Raw genomic sequence first — 14,157 nt, forward strand, 5'->3', positions numbered from 1 at the left:
GTTGCATCTTTCCTGCTTGGATTTTAATTAATATACCCTTTAAATAAATAATTCAAGATTCTTTAAAATTTTTTTTCTGATGCATGTTTCATCATAATTACATTCAGTACTTATGTAATGCTTTTTTACGACACAAAATATTTTATGCACATTACCTCATGTGTAACACTCACACCAACATTTTGAGAAAGGTATTAATGTTACTGCTTCTTAGGTTTAAAAAATGAGGGTAGAACTCTCAAAATATTCACACCCGCAGGCTTGAAGAAGCAGAGCTGGGGTTGAATACTTTTCCTCCGGATCCTTTCCATTATGCAATCACTGTTTCACAGCCGACAGTGCAAATGCTTTTCAAAAACTTATGCACAGAAAACTTTACTTCCTCTTGGTGTACAGTTACATGAGCTTTAATACATGCATAGAACCATGTGACTTGCACCGCAATAAGAATAAGAAAATTTCCATCATTTCCCCAAATTCTCTTATATTTCTTTATTGTCAATCTGTCCACCATTGTTCATTTCTTAAAAACATTATCTTTCTCCATGAAATTGCCTGTTCAAGTTTGTCAGAAAACAATTGATCATCTTACCACGAATCTATCTTTGGACTCTATCCTGTGTCGATGTTTTTGCGAATGCCACACTCTGGTACTAGAATGGGAGAGGGGTGGGGGGAGCAGGAGGGTTGTGAGGGAATTGGGCGGGGCGTGTGACAGAAGCACGAGGTGTGGACCTCAGAGGCCTGCCTGGAAGAGGGAGCCTGCGCAAAGCACGTGAGCCAGGTGGGAGTGCGGGAGCACAGGGGTGGAAGAAACTGGGAGAGAGCGCAACTGAATGTGAGCGAGCGAGCTAGTGAGTACAGAGCTCCAGCCGCCTGCCTGGGGGATGTTTCCAGTCCAGGCGCATCCCACTCCCAGATGTTGATTGCTGGTGGTGTAAGTCCTCCAACTTTATTCTTCTTTGAAAAGGTGTTTTTGGCTGTTCTATTATTTCCTTTTCTTTTCCATATCAGTTTAGAGTCAGCTTATGTATATTTAAAAAGGCGCTGCTTGGATTCTGATTGCATCTGAGCTAACCTATGTATAACTTTGGGGAGAATCGATACATCATCTCTATTATCATAATTTTTCTAACCCATGAACACACCATATCTCCCCAATTATTTAGGTCTTCTTTGATTTCTGTTATCAGTATTTCATAGATCTTAGCGTGTAAATCTTGTACATATTTTGTTTTATTTATTCCTAAGTATTTCCTTTTGGCGTTACTGTAAATGGTACTGTTTCACTAATTTCAGTTTACTGTTGCTCACTTCATAATTGTTCGAGTGTATAGAAATATGGTTAAGTATTGTATGTTGGCTTTTTTTTTTTTTTGTATGTTGGCTTTGTATCCTGCAGCCATGCTAAATTCATTTATTCTTGGAGATTTTTGTAGATTCCTTGAGAATTTCTACATAAACAGTTATGTTTCTGTGAATATGAACAGTTGTATTTCTTTTTTTCTCATTCTGTATATGTCCTTTCTTCTTTTCTTTCCCCTTCCTTCCTTCCTTCCTTTCTTTCTTTCTCTTTCTTTCTTTCTTTCCTCTCTCTTTCTTTCTTCTCTCTCCCTCCCACCCTCCCTCCCTCCCTTCCTTCCTTCCTTCCTTCACCAGAAATAACTATGTTGAATAGAAGTGACAAAGTGCACAGTCTTGCCTCTTTCCTGAACTCAGGGGAAAAGCATTAAGTATGTTTTAGGCTGTAGGATTTTTGTAGATTTTCTTTATCAGATTAAAGCAGTTTCCTTCTATTCCTGATCTGCTGGGGAATTTTTATTGTGAAAGAGTATTTAATTTTCTCAAAAAATTTTTTCTGCATCTATTGAGATGATCATATGCGTTTTCTTTTCAGTCTGTTAATATGGCATGTAACATAGATTTATTTTCTTAGTGAATTGACCCTTTTAACATTATGGAGTGTCTCTTGTTTTCCCTAGCACTCTTCCTAGCTCTGAAGTCTATGTTTTTTTGCTTTAATATTGCTATTCTAGTTTTTTTTTAATTAGTATTTCATTGCAGTTTTTGGTTTGTTTTTCTTTTATTTCAACATATCTATATCAATGACATTCCAAGTGGATTTCTGATAGTGTTTCTGGCATATGGTTGCATGTTTCCTTGGTTTTTTAAATTCAGTATGATTGATATTTTTAGAACATTTACACTTAATGTAATTATGAGCATGGTTGGATATAGTTCTACAATTTCATTATTTATCTTGTTTGATCCCTTTGTTTTTCTTCTATCTTCTTTGTCATGGTATCTTTTCTATTATTTGAATATTACTTAGTATTCCATTTGAATTTATCTATTGGCCATTTGTATCTTTTTGAACAATATGTTTAGTGGCTGAGCGAGGGATTACAATATGCAACTTAACTTTTTTTTTTTTTTTTTTTTTTTTGCGGTACGCGGGCCTCTCACTGCTGTGGCCTCTCCCGTCGCGGAGCACAGGCTCCGGACGCGCAGGCTCAGCGGCCATGGCTCACGGGCCCAGCCGCTCCGCGGCACGTGGGATCTTCCCGCACTGGGGCACAAACCCGTGTCCCCCGCATTGGCAGGCGGACTCTCAACCACTGTGCCACCAAAGCCCGCAACTTAACTTTTAACAGTCTACTTAGAACTACTATTTACTGCTGCAAGTGCAAAGCAGAAAACTTGCACCCATATACGTCCATTCCTCCTCCCTTATAATTTACACATTTTTGTATCCACACACATCGAAAATTCTACCGGACAGTTGTATAACTTCTGCTTTCAACTGACATACATATTTTACAGAACTTAGGTGAAAAATCATCTCCTTTTGTTATATTTACCCAGATATATGCCATTTCTTTTGCTCTTCCTTTGTTCCTAAAGTATTAGATTCCTCTGATATCATTTCCATTTTGCCTAAAGAGCTTCTTTTACCATTAGTTTCGGTGCATGGGACTGACAGCAGTTCCTTTTAGTTTTACTTTATTGAGAATACCTTTATTTCGCATACATTCATGATGAATATTTTCATAGAGTTCTGGGTTGACACTTGTGTTTGTCCTAGTCTGTTGATAGGGATGCTATTGGCTAGCAATGCCTGGTGTACTCACCAGGGCAGTCACGCTCCAAGCGAGCCTCTACAGGCATTTTCCCCATCAGGGCCGATATTGTGCCTGGACCAGCCCTTGGTGTTCTTATTATGAAGGCACAACACAGTTCAGCAAAAATCATGAGGGAACGTTGAGGATTAAATGGTATTACTCACAGGTCCTGAAGGGTACTTATTCTCAAGACTTGGAGCTTTTGGACAGTTTTATCTGACGAGTGAGTGACATAATCAGATCCGAATTTCTGAACGCTGTCTCTGCTAAGAGCCCAGGGTATAGATCTGAGAAAGTTGAGGCTGGAGAGAATGTCCCAGGTGCATGGATGTGAAGTGGAAGTAAGTCAGTGGCGGGGATGGAGAGGCAGGGACAGGGGAGGAACCCAGGGCAGAAAGACCGAAGGGGCTTGGTGACTGCACGGTGAGTGGTGGTGACCCAAGGCTCTGACTGGGGGCTTGGGTGGGTGTGGCTGCCATACATTAGGATAGACTATCCCGGGAGAAGTAACGCCACGAGCTCTGCTTTGAACCGGAAGTATCTGAGATGTCTGTGGAAGTTTTCAGTAGGAATAGAACTGAGAAATCTGGATTAAAAATCAGGATTTGAGGAATATTGTGGTGTAGGTGGTTGTTAAAAGGTGGATGCAGTGACCTAGTGAGGATATTTACAAGGAAAAAGGGCAAAGGCAGAATCCGGTATTTAGGAAGCTCTGGGGGGGGGAGGGGCTTTCAAAGCACGGGGCGTACGTAGGATGGACACAAAACTAGCAAGAGAGCCGGGAAATGGTGCGGTCAGGGGGCGCGAAGGGGGAGGGGCTGCGGGAACTGGGGCGGGCGCGGGTGGGCGGCAAAATGCAGCCCCTGAGGAGGCGAAGTCCCCAGGAAGGCAAAGCCTGAATTTCAGTATGATCAGATTTGGCTGAAAGGAGGCTGCTGGTGACCCCGGCGAGAGGCGTTCGCATGGCGCGTTGGGGCAAAAATGAGATTCTGACCGATCCAGGGCAGAGAGTTAGAGAAACAGAGCCAGGGCTGTGCGAGCCTTTGGGGCTTCAGAGCGCAGGCGGAGGCGAGGAGAGAGCCGGACTCCCCTCCCCCTGACCCCCAGCTGAGCAGGTACTCAGCGACCTCGCCCCTCCCTCCGTCCCCGTCCACCCTGTGGGGCAGCGTCACAGTTGCTCTTTCTGAAACATCATCCTTAGGGTTGGCGGTGCGGTCCTGGGGCTTTTCTGTAACCTCTCTGGCCCTCAGATTCTCATCTCTAACAGGGAGGTCGGGAGTATTTAATAAGTTAAAGATGTGTGGAGGGTGTAGCCCCGAATCTGGCTTAGAGTGATGGCTTAATAAATAGTAGTTACGTTTTTAAGTGGTGTTTTTGTTATTTTTTACAAGGAATAAATACTAGCTACTATTGGCTGTTGTGGTCAGTGGATTATCATCTTGCTGCATGAAGTAAAACCCTAAACCTCCGAGCTTGCCAGTGGAAAGAGACTCCCTGGAGGAAGGGGCAGTTAAGTGAAGCCCACTTTTCTTGTCCCCTGAGCTCACCGCCAGCACCACTTGGCCCCCCGGCAGGAGCAGATTGAGGGATATCGCTTGTACCTTTAACACTTGCGCCAGGAGTGGATGCAGAAGTTCCTGATCCCTTTAGCAGAGACAGTATAACCTATGAAAACCTTTTCACCAGAGGAGTAACAGAGGGGAAATTATGAGAATTCCCCCTTACGGGAAATTCTCCTTCCCCTAGGACTTCATGCTTCCTCAGCCAGGATCCTTCTATCAGTTTCTAGGCATCTTAAAGTCCTTTTATTTTCCATCGTAATCCCCTGAAACCTTTGCACCTTCCGAAAATGCTTCCTCTGTTTAACTTTCGGTCCCTGGTTCTCCTTTAAGACTTTCTTTGCGGTTTTCTGGATTGGAACTTCGCTATGAACCCGCAGAGCCCGGCTTCTTTGAACATCTTGTTCTCCCTCTTCCAGACCTTTTCTTTGAAGCCAGAACCTTCCCCTCATCATCCCTCTTCTTGTTGGATAATCAATAACGGACGGGACTTTCTGCAGCTCCCTCACTCCCTGAGGACTTAGCCCAGGGACTCCCAGCCTTCCTCTGATGCTCTGCCTCAGGCCTCCCGCTTCCAGAGCCACGTTGCGCGTGTAACAGCGCAGAACTTTGGCACGACTTTCTAGCCTGGGCATTTACATTGAAACAGTGTACAGCCCGGTTGTTTTTCCAAACGCCAGCCTTTCCTGCCACCTGTCTGGGAACCGTTCTTCTACTTGGAGACTGCAAACACCGTGCAAACGTAAATGAACTAAAATCACATCTCCAAAATGAACTTCCGTCTTGTATCTGGAGACGTACGTAATCTTTTCTCATAAGCAAAATAGGCTTATTTTTACAGGTAGCTCCCGGAGAAACCCATCCCTACAGCCTGATGCTAACACTTAGGTGTCATAGTATCGCTTCCTGTTTTTTATACTAGTTTCATAATCTGTAGAGTAGAAAACGGAAACAACAACAGCAACTCAACCAAATACCTGTCCTCTCAGTCTGCCTATTACATTTGGGATCAGCAGGTATTAAAGGTAATTAATATAGGCTGAAAGGTGATCGTCTGCACCTGCAAATTTTGAAAGCGACTTGAAGCCGTTTGCACAGCATAGGTATTCATGCTCACCGAAAGCTTTCCTCTGGAGAGTGTGTGTCTGTAGACTGTCTTTAAAAAACACACCCTGCAGAAGAAACCCCCTTTTGAAGACAGTCCTTTTTTTGCTGCTCTGGAAGAGCAGAGTTCAAAATGTATCCCAGTGAAGCAGGGGGCTCCTTCCCCGAGCAGCTTGGCTTCTCTGCTCTGGGCTCCCTGGAGCTAAGATGCTGCTCTGGGCTAATGCAGCCCTAGTTTCTCTCCGTCCTGCTCCACTGCCCTCCTGTGGGCAGCGCTCACCCAGGGGTTTTGGCCTCCATCCTGGGAAGTCACAGAGGAGGACAGATAAGTCCATGTGACGGCGCTGCCATTTAAGTGTCTGTCCCCAGGCAGGTGATGAACTTATTAAGGGTTGGCTCTTTCAAAGGCCCCCCAGGGACAGCTCTCTGTCTCTCTGGCTTCTGTGCTCGGAATGTAACAGTCAAGCAGCCCCTGATCAGCCAAGCTTCTGGTTGTGCTCAGTGTGTCCTCTGTTTCTGCCTACACAGCAGGTCTGCTGGGTGAAGTCTTAGGGACGGAGGCGGCTGCTCCGACATCTATTCAGGCAGGTCCTTCTTCCTGGGACTGGCTGACGTCAGGGTGAGCAGAAGAAAAGCAAGTTCAAGAGACTGTAAAGCAGTGCAGTTTGGTGAAATGCTTAGAAGTAGAGACATGGACCTAACCCACTCGAGTTAGAGTTTGGGGCTCCTTGGGGATTTTTGGTTAATATCCCGTCTCCTCCGGTGTCACTGCTTAGCGCTGTGGTAGATTTCTAGCAGTCACAGTGGGTATATTGTTGTGAGAGCCTCACGAAGCCATAAGCATATGAGTTTCAGCAGAAATATTGCTTCACATTTTTTGAAATGAGTCAAGTGTCAAAAAATACATCCAGGGCTTCCCTGGTGGCGCAGTGGTTGAGAGTCCGCCTGCCGATGCAGGCCCCGGTCCGGGAGGATCCCACGTGCCGCGGAGTGGCTGGGCCCGTGAGCCATGGCCACTGAGCCTGCGCGTCCGGAGCCAGTGCTCCGCAACGGGAGAGGCCACGGCAGTGAGAGGCCCGCGTATCACACACACACACAAAAAAATACATCTAGTATCATCATAACGGCACAACTGGCCACAGAAGCAGCTAAATCCCGAATATTCTCTCCTTTTAGATTAATGTTTCAGTTTCTCAGTAAATTACCCTGTGGAAGGAAACATATTGTTGCCGTCCACGTTTTCGTTTACTGTCAAAAAGATGATAGTCTAAGACTTACAAATAACTATAGGTTTTATCTTGATAGCTTTATCCTTATAGCTTTATCTTTTTGCATTACTTAGAAAATACAACAGGTTAATTGTACATATTGAAGTATTCATATATTTATAGTTATATATTTCTATGGTTTCTAGATGAGATTACAGTAGTAAAGGCTTTTGTGTATGATTCTTATAGCAAATTACATTTAACAAAAGAGTGGCGTTTTAATATAGTAGAAAATTGATAGAGGACTAAAAATTAAGACTAGTCACAACCAAAGTGGCTGACGGAATTAAAAAGAAACTTGCAACTTCTATTTGTCAAATGGTAATTGACCATGTAATCTTTTTTTTCTCATGATAATTATTTTAGTTTTTGCTTTTATTTTCTTTTGAATTGAAATATGGTTGATTTACAATGTTGTGTTAGTTTCAGGTATACAACAAAGTGATTCAGTTATATATCTTTACCTATATCTATATCTAATTTTTCAGGTCATTTTCCATTACAGGTTATTACAAGGTATCGAATATAGTTCCCTGTGCTCTCCAGTAGGTCCTTGTTGGTTATCTGTTTTACATATAGTAGTGTGTATCTGTTAATCCTAACTACCCCGCCTTTTTCCTTTGGGACCCTAAGTTTGTTTTCTAAGTCTGTGAGTCTATTTCTGTTTTGTAAATAAGTTCATTTGTATCCTTTTTTTTTAGATTCCACATCTAAGTGATATCATGTGATATTTGTCTTTCTCTGTCTGACTTAATTCACTAAGTATAACAATCTCTAGGTCCATCCATGTTGCTGCAAATGGCATTATTTCATTCTTTTTATGGCTGAGTAATATTCCATTGTATAATGTACCACCTCTTCTTCATCCTTTCATCTGTTGATGGACATTTAGGTTGCTTCCATGTCTTGACTATTGTAAATAGTGCTGCTATGAACGTTGGGGTGCATGTATCTTTTCTAATTAGGGTTTTGTTTTCAGTCCTAAACTGTGGGAAAGGAAGCTTAACTTTGCAGTTTGTTACAGAGATCAAGTTTAAGGGAAATGCAGATTTTGCCCAACAAGATGAATGTTTGTTGAACAGTAGGGAATTTCTAATGTTTGAGTAGGCAGACTCGGGAGTTGGTGAGGATCCTTCACTGGTATCTTTCAATGCACTCTGAAGGACCACTTGGAAGGAGGGGGTAGGCAAGCATTACTGAGGGGTCCAGACGTTTTACGTGAGTCCTTCAGGACTCCAGTGGATCTCTTTTCCTGGGGGAAACTTGGAAGAGGAAAGCAGATGGTACCAACCACAGCCCCACCACCGCACATGGTTTCAGGGTCACAGCTAATGCTCATCGTTCCCCTTCTTTGCCAGCCATTCTAAGTTCCCTTCACCCAAATCAAGATACACAGCAGATCCATCACCACAAGGTACTCTTCCATTTCCATAATCCTTCAGTTCACAGAAAACACTGAATTTGAGATATTGGAAAGCAAATAATTTGAGTAGTTCTAGGATGAGTTATGAAGTACGTCTGGACTGACGTGGAGGGGAGTTGCAGACTCATGTAGTTGTTCAATTCCATGCCAGAGAGATGCCCTAAAGAAAGTGACTTGGGGCCAAGACAGGTCAATTAGCTCATTGAAGATCAAACAGGAGCAAAACCAGGAGTGAAGGGCTGCGTCTCCTAACTCCTTGGTTCAGGAGGTGGTAAAGGCTAGAAGGTACAAGCCCTAATTCGTTTTCAACGAGTGTTGAAAACTTGCTTTTACTTCAGACATCATTGTTTAAAAGTCTCTAATTTTTTTCCGTAAATTAGGAGATAGAGTAAACTAAAGTGAATTTTAAAAGTTTTTTTTAGCCATCTTTCTAAATAACTGTGATCTCAGAACTGTTTTGTAGATACTAGGTGTAAAAAGAATAGAAGACTGAATCAAATGTGCGTGAAGCAGGCGCACACATAGATGTTTTTATTTTATACTATGTTTTAAAATCTCTAGTTCTTTCTGAAAAATGAAATGTGGGAAATACTTACCAAACGTAGCATCATTTAATAGAAATTTTACTCTAAAAAGTAAAGTATATGAAAACAAAGTTGTTGTAAAATGAAAGCCTATGTAGGTCAGATTTGTTCCGAAGGCTAAATTCCAGCTTACTGCTGGTTAGCGGAAAATAGAGGCTGCAGCGTCCATCGTATCTCTTCAAGCTCCGAGAACACAAACAAAGGTGGTGGGACTGTGATTGCCTTGCATGGATTCAACCCAGATTGTTCCCTGCACTTAAGTCATAGCTTATATTTTATGCCCTTGGCCATCTAGGCCTGGGACATTTTAACCTATATAGAGTATATGGTTTGCAATACTTTCTTGACCTTGATGTCTTTAAATTTCATGTTAATTTTTAGTGGTTTCCATCGGCACTCTTTCCCACTCACACCCAGGCATATACATTTATGGACTTCGAAGTTCAGCTTTGGGTGGTATTTGAAGAACAAAATTTGCTTTCTCAATCTATAATTTTTGTTACCTTGTAAAGCGTTGTTTGAATCTTGATGCTTTTTAATGGAATGATCAGAAAGAGAGAGAGCAACTAAATTAAAGAATTTTAAAGTGACTTTTCCAAACCTGCACACGTCCCGTAGACGTTCTACTCCCTATTCTCGGTACAAAGTACTCCTGGGAGGTGGTATTGCCTGAAAGTCCCAGTATGAACAGAGGTCAGCTTTCCATAGACTTCGCCACTCCTAGTTCAGCCATATTCATACGCGACCACAATTTGGTGCATTCAGAGCAGCGCTAAAATTCTGTTAAATTAGGTCCTTGAGAAGCCCAGTCGAGTAAATATGATCTCTAGCTCAATATACTTTAAAACACGACTCTCCTTTCTTCATCCCTAACTTAGAATCCATGCTTAAAACTAGTTGAATATGACAAGATTCAAAGTCAGAATGGTTTCCCAAGTAGCTAGATATGCTTTGTCACAATTTTCTCAGTTGGAGAGCTCTGTTTATAGTTCTATATCTTTGCATTTTTAAGGTGTGTTCTACCATGTAGTCTCTTATGTATCCTGTAATTTCAGCCTAATGACAGGTAACTGTGAACCTCATTTGGGAAACTGAGGCCCCAGAGCTTCAGAGACTCGGCCTGATCGCACAGCTGTTGAGACCCTCAGTCTAAGGCAGAGCTGCTATCAAAGCCATGTGTGTCCTACTCTGTGGTCTCCCTCCTGTCTGCTGACCCCAAGTTATGCTGTGGTCCCTACCCGGGTTTCCAAATTAGGATGTCATCAAAATTTAGAGATTTAAGAGACCTTAAAGATGATCTGAACCAGAAGCCTTAAAAGGGCAAAACAGAGCCCGAGGGATTTCAGTAATTCTCCCAGCTACATCCATTTCAGGCCAGAAGCCTGTGCTGTGGCTCACTTCAGCTGCATTCACGGCACCATTAGGGGGTATTTCCAATTACTCCTTTCATTAAAACCCACTACTCTATCATTAGGCCTTGAGTCCTAACTAGTTTTTAACTACTTCTAGATCAAAAATTACTAAACCAACAGAGTATTTTGGCTTCAAAATACATAATGCAGTACTTCTTTTAAATAGGCAACCATAGTTTTCCAACTAAAAATCAACATAAAATTTCCATACACTCTTTGACTTTAGGGAATATGAGTAACGTGAGATGACTGTTGTCACTATTTTGGAGTTTTTCTTTAGACGATTGTATTCCAAAGGTAGGAATAATCATTCTTCATCACCCTGTAGCTCCCTGGATTGCTCTCACAATGTCTGTCTTAGGAGAATGCTGATGGTCAGATCAAACTCTCTCAATACAATGGTCAAAATGAAGACGGCAGATACAGCCTCCAGTATCATATTCTAAATTCTCTTTTCTAGCTCTTACTAATTTCCCCTATAGTATAGATTTGTAATAAAGCAAATATACATGCTCTCCAGAAATGTGTCCATACGGCAGACCAAACTGATGTTACCTCAGTTGGTTAACAGTTTCCCACCGAAACTATTTTTCTTTTCTTCATTCTTTCGGTGACTCGAGGCCCCTACTCCCTGTGTATACATCTGTAGGCACAAATGCTTATGACTAAGGTGTAAGGGGCAAAGGTTCTTCTGAGAGTTTATATAATTATACTTCTGTAGACTCCTGAGGGAGTTAGATAAGAGACATGAAGTATATACTTGGAGCACAAAAAGAACCAGTTCATCCATCGCCTAACGATTGGCTGCATATCCGAAATCAACAATTATCAGTTACTATGGTTTTTAAAAGGCAGATCTTCTTGATATTAACGGTATAGATATAATGTCTGTTGATTTCTTTGATTTAAAGAGAGACCTGGGTACAGTGATAGAACTCCTTTTCCAAGCAAAATAATCCACATTTTTTGGAGCTGTGATAGCCTATATTGCCCCAAGATTTACGGGAGGGGCAGCATTTCCATTTAGCATCTTCGTATGTTCCGGTAATGAGATGGTTTACGTCAGTTCCGGCGCATTACTGTCTTGCAGCACCATTTATATTCCTTGTAAGAGAGGGCCCCAAAAAGCCGAGCCTAGACGGTAATGTCCTGAACTGCGCCAGCACAGGTTAATCCAGTACCGTTACGTTTCAGACATTTACAGACAGTTGCAAGTCTACTTATTTTAAGCACAATTTATATAATACTTTGACAGACAAAAATACATGTTTAGAACTATTATATGTATCTGTCCAGTAGCAAACTTACAATAAATTATACATTATACCAGCGTAAACTTTCTTAAAGACTAAAAAGAAAAAGTCGCGTTTATGTTTAAAATACAGGTGCTACTTCATTATCTCCAAATAAAACAAGCTAACAGCCATTACATTAGACTCACTTATTTCAAGCTTACAGTCATTTGATAGTCACATCGAATTCACTACTTACAAGAGTAGCAGTGAAGTTGGATGTTAACACGGAGTGTTTGAAAGTTTGTTCCTAACACTTCGGTCCGGCTACAAGCTGGATATTTTGAAAAGCATGTGTGAAAAGAAACACTAAAATGACACAAGAAACATGTCACACTTATTGTAAAAGTATGAAAATAAAATATGTGTTTTAGGGGCTTCCCTGGTGGCGCAGTGGTTGAGAGTCCGCCTGCCGATGCGGGGGACACGGGTTCGTGCCCCGGTCCGGGAAGATCCCACGTGCCGCGGAGCGGCTGGGCCCGTGAGCCATGGCCGCTGAGCCTGCGCGTCCGGAGCCTGTGCTCCGCAACGGGAGAGGCCACGGCCCGCGTACCGAAAAAAACAAACAAACAAACAAAATGTGTTTTCTTCTAACGCTTTATCCACAGGTATTGCCTCCAAAGGTTAATGCACCCAGTGTCTGAGATGTTGCTGTTTTATTTTCATTGAGAACGGGTTTTTGAAAATTAGGCCCACTGAGGAAAGACAAAAGACTACAAAGCCGTGCGCATTACCCACGATGTCGAGACGGAGCAAATGATGAGCGTAAAGCGTTGTCTACCATGTTTCACAATTTTGTTCCTTCCTTAGAAACGGGGGGGGGGTTTGTGTGTAAATGATCCTAAATAAAGACCCTACGACTGTTGTTTCATTCCTTTTGATCCTCAACTTTTTTTTTGTCCTTTTAAAAGAATCATCTTGCTAATATTTAGCCATTTACTGGTGTATTTTACCCTAACCTAGTGTTTTTTTTGTATATCTAGTTTGAGAGTACGAAAGAAAGACTAAGTTAAATAAACACAGAACATTACTTATTAGCTTAAATTATTTAAGTTTTCTAGTTTTTAATATCTTGCACAAGGTAAATGCTTTTCCCCCTTTATCTTTCTACTATTACAAAATGAATGGAATGGAAGAAATTTTCACTATTGGTATTAATTCTTTTTCACTGGATTTAAATATGGTCATTTGGACAACTGTTGCCCAACAAAACTGTAAAATATAATATCGGTAGAGACCATACTTCCCTGTTTCACTCTGCTATAACGTGGGTGATGTGTTTCTGTGGAAGCATGTGCCTAAAGGGGTTGAAACAAAACTTTATGGTGACGGAGTGGGTGAAAATAATATTCAGGTAGAGTGCTGGAAAGAGACACACATGAAGCATCACACTTGCCAGGAGCTGCAGTCCCCATCAATTAACTACCTTCACCTGTCAAAAATTGCCACCTTTGTAGTTTTTAAAAACTGTGTTTCCTGCCCCTGTTTCTTCTCTCAACCCATGTCCGAGAAACTTGGGACTCCCACACTTACTGGTTCCAAAATTGTGCTCCTGTCCAAGCACTCCATTCTGAGCAAAGAGATGGGTACAAAAAAATTCCCTTTTCATTTAGGTTACAGACAATGTTTTATAAAGATTCTGAATGCAATGTCACATTTACCATCAAGCTTGGCTAAAGCATTAAAAATATGGGAATGACAACATATAAAATTATTTAATTTCACATTTAAAAAATTACCCTGTAAATTTAATTCATGTTTAATAACGAAGGAGAGTATTATTTGATGCTTTTGGACAATTGCAATAAAAAAAGGAATTCTAGCAAACAGTTGCAATAAAAATTTTGGACAATTGCAATAAAAAAAGGAATTCTAGCAAACATGACTTTTATACTTAATGTCGAACACTGAATTTTCACTTTGTCTGTGAATCACAAAAAAAGAAATATTTTTTGGAAAAAGTGCTTTAGTTTGAATAATTCAGGCTGCCTTTCTTTAACTGGATCAAATGCTTAGATAATTTTTCCGCTGATCAGCTCACTCTGCTCTTGTAGACGCAGCTCCAGTTATTTCTATAATGTGACTGATGGGAAATCATTTAAAATTCGAAAATGGATACAAACCATTACATATAAATAGACACATATTTTTTTAACTCCAGAAAAGGAGTAAAATAATATTTAATGACCAACCTCATGAAAGTTATGTAGACACCAAATGTTAAAATTAAGTCCTTCTTCCCTTTAGGACTTAATTTTACTTTCTCCTTTCTTCCGCATTTTAAAATTCACGATACACAATTTGTAGTGGTGATCTGTCCAGTACCTAAGACTGGTTTTTGCAAAAAAGAGCCACAGGGTAGCTCTCTTGACGCTAAATCATCCTCATTAACT

The sequence above is a fragment of the Phocoena phocoena genome, chromosome 14 (genome assembly GCF_963924675.1).
Source record: "Phocoena phocoena chromosome 14, mPhoPho1.1, whole genome shotgun sequence".
In the NCBI taxonomy this organism is placed as follows: Eukaryota; Metazoa; Chordata; class Mammalia; order Artiodactyla; family Phocoenidae; genus Phocoena; species Phocoena phocoena.